Source organism: Lepidochelys olivacea, assembly GCF_965140295.1.
Source record: "Lepidochelys olivacea isolate rLepOli2 genome assembly, chromosome: 8".
NCBI lineage: Eukaryota > Metazoa > Chordata > Testudines > Cheloniidae > Lepidochelys > Lepidochelys olivacea.
The window spans coordinates 47,733,082-47,743,990 of record NC_140418.1 but is presented as its reverse complement, the minus strand read 5'-3'; positions in this window follow the sequence as shown (position 1 = coordinate 47,743,990).

The following is a 10,909-nucleotide window of genomic DNA, read 5'->3' as shown; positions in this document are numbered from 1 at the left end:
CCACCCTTTCTCTATTCCCTGAGTTTTGGAACCCATGTCCCTTGCCTAGCGAGTGCTACTTAGTTGATGGCGAGTCCCTCCATCGTAACAAAAAGCCAAGTACAGTTCCACTGTCCTTGATTCACATAATCAGGATAACACTTTATTCTGCCTGCCCCAATAACAGAGAAACTGGGGATCCCACAGCAGCCAAAAAGTGACCATCTAGGCAGGGTGGGTGTGCCTATGCAAATGAGATCAGCCCCTGAAGTTCTTTTTCACAACCCGCCACAAATCACCACCAGATGTCAGGGTAGAGCTCATCCTGACTCTGCTTACACAAGGACAGTGTTTTATAAAAAGAAAAGGAGTACTTGTGGCACCTTAGAGACTAACCAATTTATTTGAGCATAAGCTTTCGTGAGCTACAGCTCACTTCATCGGATGTAGCTCACGAAAGCTTATGCTCAAATAAATTGGTTAGTCTCTAAGGTGCCACAATTACTCCTTTTCTTTTTGCGAATACAGACTAACACGGCTGTTACTCTGAAACCTGTCATTATGCAAGTGTTTTATAGAGACACAGAAGCACTTTTGAATACTTCCGCAAAACACTGGACATCTGGAAGCACTGCATGTTAGCAACATTTTCAGCAGAGCTGGTTGGAGAAAAAAAGGGGAACATTAAAAAATAAAAAAAGTGTTGAAATCTCCCCCCAGCCCCACTTTATATTTTGACATTCAACAATTTCAGCCTCTATACGGCATGTAGAAAGACAGGCGAACAAATATTGCAGAAAGTTACATCTGAATTTTTCCACAATGTTTTCAAATTTTGAAATTGTCAGAATTTTGAAAAATCAAAAGAAAAAAACAATTTAACCAGCTCTAAGTTTTAGCATAAATGGGGCTGACGGAGGAATTAGACTTTACTGAGAGTCATAATCAAAGCCACCCATCACTCCTCTCATGAGTTTCTTAATTTGGTAGAGATTCTGCCAGGACTGCATTCTTTTTTTAAAATAAAGAGGTATTAGTTTTAATGATCCATGACAGTAATACAAATAATAATAATAGATATTAAGAAGATTTTTCTCTACAAATCAAATTCCATTGCCTGAGCCTCAAGTTCTGTTTCCATAAAAGACCAAAGTAGCTCCAGAAAGAATTGAAATGCTCTGCAGAATTTATGAGAATCTCCAACACTTTTATAAAGATTTTGATCCCAAACTCTACAAAGTGAAGACAGACCCCATAATTAGAGCTGGTTAGAGAATGTCAATTATTTTTCAAATGAGATTTTGCAAATGTTGGGGAGGAGAAGGGGGGAATTAAATTTCCTGTGAACATTTGTTATTTGTTTCCTTGATGATAAAATTGAAAAAAATTAACATTTCAATTTTCAAAAATTGAAAACATTTTACTACCTTTTGGGTTGTTGTTGTTGTTGTTGTTTCTTTTTGGTGTGATGAAAACTGGAAAATGTAGTTGCAAATAAAATTTTTCCATGAAAACATTAGTTTTCCCACGCACAGACATTTATTATCCAAATTCCTTTTTGATGGGGAAAAAAGTCCCAACCAGCTCTCCTCCATGCACAGATGAAACCAAAATAGGGAACTTTGACCTCCAGATACTGCATCATTTCACACATTGGCCTCAAGTATGGTGGGTAAGCAAATTAGCTGCATTAGGGAATTGTTTACGCTAATTGACAACCTGGAAATATTCAGTCAAGTACACAGTACTTATACAACTTGTCTTTGCACACCAGCTTGATTAGCACAGATGACATAAACCTTAACTGAGAATGGGATAATGTATCATTTAAATTATGGTATTAGAAAGCCTGGGTTATCCATTGCACCTCAGGGCCAAGAGATTAGAAAGAAAAAAGAAGCATTCATAAGTGTCCAACCTGGCGCTATAGAAGGGCTTGATTTTCGGAGGGTGAGGGCTCAGCACTTTCTGAAAATCAGACCCCTTCCAGGGGTCTCATGTTGAACAAATGAAATCCTGGGTAGTTTTTGGAAAATTTCAGCCCTGGTCTGGGGAAAGTTGGCATTGGTACCTGTAGCTTGCAGGGATGTTGTCAAAGAACAGTCAGCTGTGAAGTCACTAACTCGCCCTGTCTATTTATTCTTGCAAGATCCCTAGGTTCAGCAGTTGGGCTGATGTGAAGGCCAGGGTTCTTTGCAGTCATTGGCAAGGCCCCTCAGCTTCCTTGGCTGATTTCAAGGCCCTCTGGGAGGTTATGGGTCACCTGCTCTAGCATGCCAGTCTGATGTCAACACATTGGCTTTTGTGAGGTTACTCACCACCTTTGAAGGGTTGGTTGCCTGTGAAGAAGCAGGCCTTCTGGCTTGCTGGGATGATGTTAAGGACTTTGAGGTCATGCACTGGCTTCGTTCCTCTAGCTTGTTAGTCTGCAGCCAAAGCACAGACCTTTGTGATGTTACCAGCTCAGTACTAATGCGTGCAGTAAATCAAAATAGCTCCCCAGTCACCCTCCTCCCATCCACACCCTGCTGTTGAAGGCCCAAGTGGATCTCACAGCCATCCTGTTTCCCTTGGGGAAGCTGGGGGCAGGGTCTCTGTGGAAGGGAGGGATGGATGGAAGCAATGGCCTCGGTCTCTTTCCCCCTCTACCAGGGCAGTTCTCTCCCATCAGGCCTGCCCCACCTATGGGTTGGAAAGGCTGAGTGCCCCATGCACTCCTCAACCAGGCACCAGTTCCTTCTGCTGCTCACATGTTGGCCGCCATCTTGGCCAACAGGGACTGACACAGGGATCTCTAGAGCTCTAAGCCTGAGCCACTACAGGTTGAGCTCAAGGTTGAAGCTGGGGTCATGGCTAGGGTTGCCAGGTGTCTGGTTTTCGACCGGAACACCCGGTCAAAAAGGGACCCTCGTGGCTCCAGTCAGCACTGCCAACCAGGCCATTAAAAGTCTGGTCAGTGGTGCTGTGGGTCTAAAACAGGCTAGTCCCTACCTGTCCTGGCTGGCATCATGCTGCGCCCCAGAAGCAGCCAGCAGGTCTGGCTCTGAGGCAGGGGCGCCATGGGGCTCTGTGCACTGCCCTGGCCCTGAGTACTGACTTGGCACACCCATTGGCCGGGAACCGTGGCCAATGGGAGCTGGGGGCGGGCAGTGCCTGCCGGCAAGAGCAGTGTGCAGAGATGCCTGCATGCCTCCACCTAGAAGCCAGACCTGCTGCTGGCCACTTCCAGTGTGCAGCACGGTGCCAGGAGAGGCAGGGAGCCTGCCTTAGCCCTGCAGCACCACTGACTGGGAGCTGCCCAAGGTAAGCCCGCACCCCAAACCCAAGCCCCAACCGCTTGCCTCAGCCCTGAGCCCCCCCAAATCCTAGCCCCCTCCTGCACCTCAAACCCCTCAGCCCCACCCCAGAGCCTGCACCCCTAGCCCAGAGCCTGTACTCCCTCCTGTACCCCAACCCCCTGCCTCAACCCACAGCCCCCTCCTGCACTCCGAATTCCTTGGCCCCACCCCCAAGCCTGGAGCCCCCTTCTGCACCCCAAATCCCTCATTCCCAGTCTGACCCCAGAGCCCGCACCCCCAGCCAGTGTCCTCACTCCCGCACCCCAACTCCCTGCCCGAGCCCAGAGCCCCCTCCCACATCCTGAACCCCTAATTTCTGGCCCCACCCCAGAGTCCACACCCCAGTTAGAGCCCTCACCCCCACACACGCTCCAACCCCTTGCCCCAGCCAAGTGAAAATGAGTGAGGGTGGGGGAGAGAGCCACCAAGGGAGGGGGAATGTAGTGAGCAGGGCCTTGGGGAAGGGGCAGGGCTAAGGTGTTCCATTTTGTGCGATTAGAAGGTTAGCAACCCTAGCCATGGCAGCCTCCTCTGTGGATCAGGCACAAAGGGGTGTGTGCATAAGACACACTGACAGGTGGGCTCCAGTCCCACTTCAGATTCACCCACCTGCTGCATCCTCATTTCACCAGACAGTGAAGAGGGGAGCACTGAGCCCAGGGGGAGAGGAGGGAAATATACCTACTCTGCTGCCCACTTTACTTTAAACCCTGAAAATTAGCAACCAATCCAACTCTAAGAGTGACCCAATAAGGTTGGTCTCATGGAGTGTTTCCTGTATATACCCTAGTCTAGAAGCCCAGTCCTACAGTCTCACCCCATGCAATCTCATTGGCACCAGAAGAGTTGGACATTGTTAAAAGACTACTAAATTTGATGCTGCTCCTTTAGTTCACTTGGTAAACATAGTACAGAGGTACTGTGGCTTTGAAGGACTTATGTTCAAACCCTTGAGAATGTATACAAGGTTCCACGTGATGGAATTTCTGGGGGTTTTCCAGTTTTGTTTTTAAAGAAAACATAGGGCATTCCACACAAACCAGTACGTTACAAGAACAAGATTAAGCCTGCAAAATCAGGCACTCGGAAGTTAGGAAACGCCAGAATTAAGGTTGCCTTTGCAGCCTTAAACCTGCTCCTTTGTGCCTATGCATTATGAGATGGTTTTTAATTAACACAATTCTTCCCTCCACCGGAGTCCTGCTTCAGCCAATGCTTTCCTTCAACCATAATCTTCTCTTACTATAGATTTCTTTTTCCGCAGAGGAAATTCTATGGGGTTTTGTGTGTTCTGTCTTGTTTTTAAGAACACAGGTAAGGGAAAACCATCAAAAGATCTGCCCAGTATAGGAATCTGAAGCCCAGCCAGTTCGAAAAATTTGGCAATAATGCATTCAAACTCTATAATCTGGAACTATTACGCTAGACAGTAGACACTGCCAGAGCACCCTGCACATTGTTATTAGTATTATTAATTTGTTCTACCATAGCACCTCAGAGCCCTGTTCATGTCCACAGGACATCTACCTCCATCTTCCATGTCTCCTCTGAACTCCATGGGCTGTCAAACTGCTAAGATGCATCAGAATTCTTCTCCCAGCTGTGGGCCTTACATAGTCACCGTTGTCTCCCCTCACTCATTCCTCTCTCCTAAACACAGTAAAGCTAGCCACTCACTCATGAATAGCTCACTGTTTCTTAACTATGCCCTTTACACGCTTAGCAGGAAACTCAGTGCAAACAGTACTATGTATACACAATAAGTGCAATTTTCTCAGTCTTATAGCTTGGTCAAATCTTCTTCCTTTCCCCAGCCATTTCCACTGTCGTTCTGTTAAAAAAACCTGGTTCCACAATTCTTTTTTTTAATTTAGGGGAAGGTGTATTTTTCCAATTGTCCTGCTCAAAAATACCTGGTTTTGGTTTCGAATATAAAATACAAAAGATATTTACCTTCAAGCAGCCCCAAAGCTTAAAAAGCGTCAGCCCACAAGGTGAAAATTTTCAGAAAGTTCTGAGCAATTCAAAACAGGGCTGCAAGGGAAAAAAGTTTGTGCATTTTTTACTATAGTAGTTGCCTCTGCTCCTGCTCTACTGATGAATAGTACAGAGAAAGTCTGCTGGGAGTTCCTGTCTACCCTGTCTCACAGTAAATGAAAAAGGGGAGCCCAATGAAATGAAAATGAAGTACATCAAAAATTGAATAAAGGAAACATTTTGTGTGATACAAAATTATCCCCTGGAACTCACAGCCACATGATATTATTGAGGCAAAAAGATCAGCTGTGAAATATCACCCACATTGACCTTAGCTAGGTTAAAAATACACAGAAGGTATCAACTCCTGCCATAAATCATGCACTTAATTCTTTATCAGAGGATTTTGCACCTTCCTCCAAAATATCTAGCAAGGGCCACTCTCAGAGTCTCTCCTGAGGCTCTACAGCTTGAGATAAAGAGATACCCTTAGCTACCAAGCCTATCACAGACCCAGGTCCTCTGTGGATTGGGCACTGACTAGCAAGTTGCAATTGGCATGGTCTCTGTTCATTCCACCCCCCACCATGCTCCTTCTTTCCTTGACTCGCCTAGTTACTGACCCCTCTCATGTGGTGATGATTGGTCCAATGTGATATAGCATTTCCTACATTACTCTGTTATGGCTGTATCACGGCTGCTCTGAAATTCACCAAGGCAGCAGGGATACAGCTTAGATCCTCCTCCTGCTACGGGGGCCTGTGCTTTGGGAGATCACTGTGTTATAGCAATCCTAGATATAACAAGTCACTGGTATAAAAGATGGCATTGTAGAGGGGCTCTCCTGAAAGCATGCCTAAAAACAACCCCACATGAGAGGGGTCAGTAACAAGACGAGTCATGGAAAGAAGGAGCATGGTGGGAGGTGGAATGGACAGGGACCATGGCAATTGCAACTTGCTAGCCAGTGCCCAATCCACAGAGGATCTGGGTCTGTGACACCCTTTATCTCAATCTGTAGAGCCTCAGGCTTTTAGCTTTGGAGGTTCCTGGAATCTGCTAAGATTGGAGTTGTCACTTAAGTGGGGCTCCCCACTGCAGAAGTATATCTTCTGCACACTGGGCACAGAGGGGACATGTGCGGTTACCAGAGAGTCACAGGGGGCTGTTTCTAGAATTTAAAAAACAGTTAGGCTAAGTCTTGAAGCAAAGCAGAGTCCCAGATGCCCCTAGTGAGGGGACTGAAAAGGATTTGCTGTCCTACCACCTGAGCTAAAGGGGAAACTCCTGTAGCTGTTAGCAGCATAGGGCCGAGGACACACAGCTGAGTACTCAGATATCATGCAGTAGAAAGCAGTGTTATGCATACACACAACCCAGTTCACTACAAAAGGAAGTATGTTGGATCAGTTCAATAAACCAGACTGAAACATTTGGGGAATGTCAGAATACTTGCTTTCAAAGAAAAATGTCAAACCCAAACATTTCAATGTTTCCTAATTGAAATTTTTTTGGAATTTCCATTCTGCCAAAAATTTTGAAATTTCACCTTTTTGTCCCGAATTGGAAGAAAATAAATGTCAACGTGTCAGAATTTCCCTGGGGATGGAAAGTCTGAACTTTGCTCAGCTTAAAACCTTCCAAGTGCTTTATAAACCTTAAAGAACTAATCCTCAGTGAAGAGGATTGGGGAAACTGAGGCACAGCAAGGTTAAGGTAACTAGCTCAAACTGGCAGAGTCAAGGTTAGAACACAAAAAGAAAAGGAGTACTTGTGGCACCTTAGAGACTAATCAATTTATTTGAGCATAAGCTTTCGTGAGCTACAGCTCACTTCATCGGATGCATACTGTGGAAACTGCAGAAGACATTATATATACAGAAACCATGAAACAATACCTCCTCCTACCCCACTCTCCTGCTGGTAATAGCTTATCTAAAGTGATCACTCTCCTTACAATGTGTATGATAATCAAGTTGGGCCATTTCCAGTACAAATCCAGGTTTTCTCACCCCCCCCCCCCAAACACACACACACAAACTCACTGTCCTGCTGGTAATAGCTTATCCAAAGTGATCACTCTCCCTACAATGTGCATGATAATCAAGGTGGGCCATTTCCAGCACAAATCTAGGTTTTCTCACTCCCCCCCCACCCCGCCCACACACAAACAAATGTTTTCTAAAACAAACTCTCCTGCTGGCAATAGCTCATCCAAACTGACCACTCTCCTTACAATGTGTATGATAATCAAGGTGGGCCATTTCCAGCATAAATCCAAGTTTAACCAGAACGTCGGGGGGAGGGGGGATAGGAAAAAACAAGGGGAAATAGGCTACATTGCATAATGACTTAGCCACTCCCAGTCTCTATTTAAGCCTAAATTAATAGTATCCAATTTGCAAATGAATTCCAATTCAGCAGTTTCTCACTGGAGTCTGGATTTGAAGGTTTTTTGTTGTAAGATAGCGACCTTCATGTCTGTAATTGCATGACCAGAGAGATTGAAGTGTTCTCTGACTGGTTTATGAATGTTATAATTCTTGACATCTGATTTGTGTCCATTTATTCTTTTACGTAGAGACTGTCCAGTTTGACCAATGTACATGGCAGAGGGGCATTGCTGGCACATGATGGCATATATCACATTGGTGGATGTGCAGGTGGACGAGCCTCTGATAGTGTGGCTGATGTTATTAGGCCCTGTGATGGTGTCCCCTGAATAGATATGTGTATTATCATACACATTGTAAGGAGAGTGATCACTTTAGATAAGCTATTACCAGCAGGAGAGTGGGGTGGGAGGAGGTATTGTTTCATGGTCTCTGTGTATATAATGTCTTCTGCAGTTTCCACAGTATGCATCCGATGAAGTGAGCTGTAGCTCACGAAAGCTTATGCTCAAATAAATTGGTTAGTCTCTAAGGTGCCACAAGTACTCCTTTTCTTTTTGCGAATACAGACTAACCTGGCTGTTACTCTGAAACCTGATTAGAACACAGGCGTTCCTGGTATGTCATCCCACAGTGGATCCCCTACTCACACAGCCTCCCGAGCCTGGCCCATCTTGTCCCTTCCAGAGGCAGACAAAAGAAAACCCATCTTCTTCACACTTGCTTGGTGAATGAGATCCTGGTTGTGGTGCAGAGAAACTTACCTTCTCAGGAAGGCTTTGTACAGCGTGTGAAGTACCTTGCTGTCAGATCACTGCATTGGTAATAACTTTGTCAGCTGCCTTGATTGTCTCTTCCTTGAGGTTATCCAGCCAACATCTTCGTTCCCTGTCCCCTTCACCTCTTTGTGAGCACTTTGATAGTAGCTGGCAGTCTCCTGGCTATTTTTCTCAAGGCCAAGCCTTCATGAGTTGCCTCTTTATGACACAGGATCCAGCATCAGCACAGTGATTAAGCATAAGCTTCCTGGATACACTTCCTAAAGAGACTCCTGACAGTAAGAGGAGCAAGATGCAAAGTGATCACTGGTGTCTCATAGGCAGGCAACTGGAAAATTGGATAACAGGGCTAATGGGAAGCAGAGACGAGTAATAGCTGTGGTGAGGGAGTCCAGGGTGACACAGCTTTTTATGGGCTGTTCGCTGCTCAGTTCCATGGTCTGCAGACGCCTGGCTGCTCCCCGCCTTACACTAGCCAGGTCTGTCTAAGGGCCTTATGACCCTATTAAAGTAGTAGGGGAGCACCTCGCAATCATTAATCTCAAGCCACGCCTGGGAGGTAGGGAAGTGCTATTAGCCCCATTTTTACAGATGGGAAACAGAGAAACTTGCCCAAGGTCAGGCAGGGAGATTGCTGCAGAGCAGGGATTTGACCCCTTGAGTCCTCAGCTAGTGCCTGAGTCGCTGTGCTACCAGCGTGACGACCTGGCTACGCAGCCAGAAGAGACACTCGCCTGGAAGCCTGGGAACATTGTCAGGGGTGTGGCACTCCACATGAGGACGCCCGCTCTGTCGGGGACCGCCTGAGGATGCCTAGGACACAGCGTGCTGACAGACAGATCCTCCAGCCCACAGGGGGGATGAGGTGTTCCATTGCAAAGGAGCTCAGTGGCAATGCCTCCTGGCGGAGAAAAGGGTATTTCACCCAAAAGAGTGCCGCTGTGCAGGGGAATGGATACTCCATCCAAAAGCCGCCCTGGGCCAAGTGCATTGGGCGTGCCACTAGGGTTGCCAACTTTCTAATTACACAAAACCGAACACCCTTGCCCTGCCCCCTGCTTGCTTCATCCCCCCTCCCTCCCTCCCTTTCACCAGGCTGGGGCAGGGGCTTGCAGTAAGGGAGTTGGGGGTAAGGGCTCCAGCTGGAGATGCAGGCTCTGTGATGGGGTCAGGGCTGACGGTTTCAGAGTGCAGGAGGGGGCTCTGGGCTGGGGTGTGTGTGGGGGGGAGGGTGGGCTCCAGGCGGGGGCAGGGGCTTGGAGTGCAGGAGTAAGGGCTCCAGCTGGAGATGCAGGCTCTGCGATGGGGTCAGGGCTGAGGGGTTCAGAGTACAGGAGGGGGCTCCAGGATGGGGCCGAAGGGTTCAGAGTGTGGGAGGGGGGCAGGCTGCAGCTGGGGGTGTGGGCTCTGGGATGGGGCCAGGGATGAGGGAGTTGGGGTGCAGGAGGGGACTCAGGGCTGGGGCAGAGGGCTGGGGGTGTGGGAAGGGGTTCGAGGTGTGGCATCCCAGTGGTACTTACCACAGCTCCCAGGAAGCAGCCACCAGGTCCCTGAGGCCCCTAGGTGCATGGGCTGCCTTCGTGCTTGCAGGTGCCGCCCCCACAGTTCCCACTGGTCACGGTTCCAGCCAATGGGACCTGCAGAGCCGGCCCTCGGGGCGGGGACAGCGCATGGAGCCTCCCTGACCACCCATGCACCTAGGAGCTGCAGGGACCTGGCAGCTGCTTCCGGGAGCCAGGGAACCTGCCTTAGCTCCAGCCCCCGCTGTGCTGCCAACCGGACTTTTAATGGCCCGCTCGGTAGTGCCGGTGGGAGCTGGCAGGATCCGTTTTCAACTGGGCATTCCAGTTGAAAAGAGGACACCTGGCAATCCTACGTGCCACTCAGAAACTCCCTCTGCTGGGGCAAGGTGACTCTGCAGCCCCAAGAACCTTGCTGCCATGGGGGCCACAGAAGAGCAGTCAGGAAAAGAGGGAGCGCTCCTGAGGCGACTGGATTATTGAGAGGGGTTGAGTTCAAAGATACCTGGTGTGCTATGGGAGCTGCTGGGGCCTTTGTTAACCATAGACTAGCTACAGTAGAACCTCAGAGTTACGAACACCAGAGTTACAAACTGACCAGTCAACCACATGATTCATTTGGAACCGGAAGTACGCGATCAGGCAACAGCAGAACAACGAGGGGGAAAAAAGCAAATACAATACAGTACTGCGTTAAATGTAAAACTATCAGAAAAATAAAGAGAACGTTTAAAAAGAATGATTTGACAAGGTAAGGAGACTGTTTCTTTGCTTGTTTCATTTAAATTAAGATAGTTAAAAGCAGCATTTTTCTTCTGCATAGTAAAGTTTCAAAGCTGTAGTAAGGCGATGTTCGGTTGTAGTCTTTTGAAAGACCCACCATAACACCTTGTTCAGAGTTACAAACAACCTCCATTCCCAGG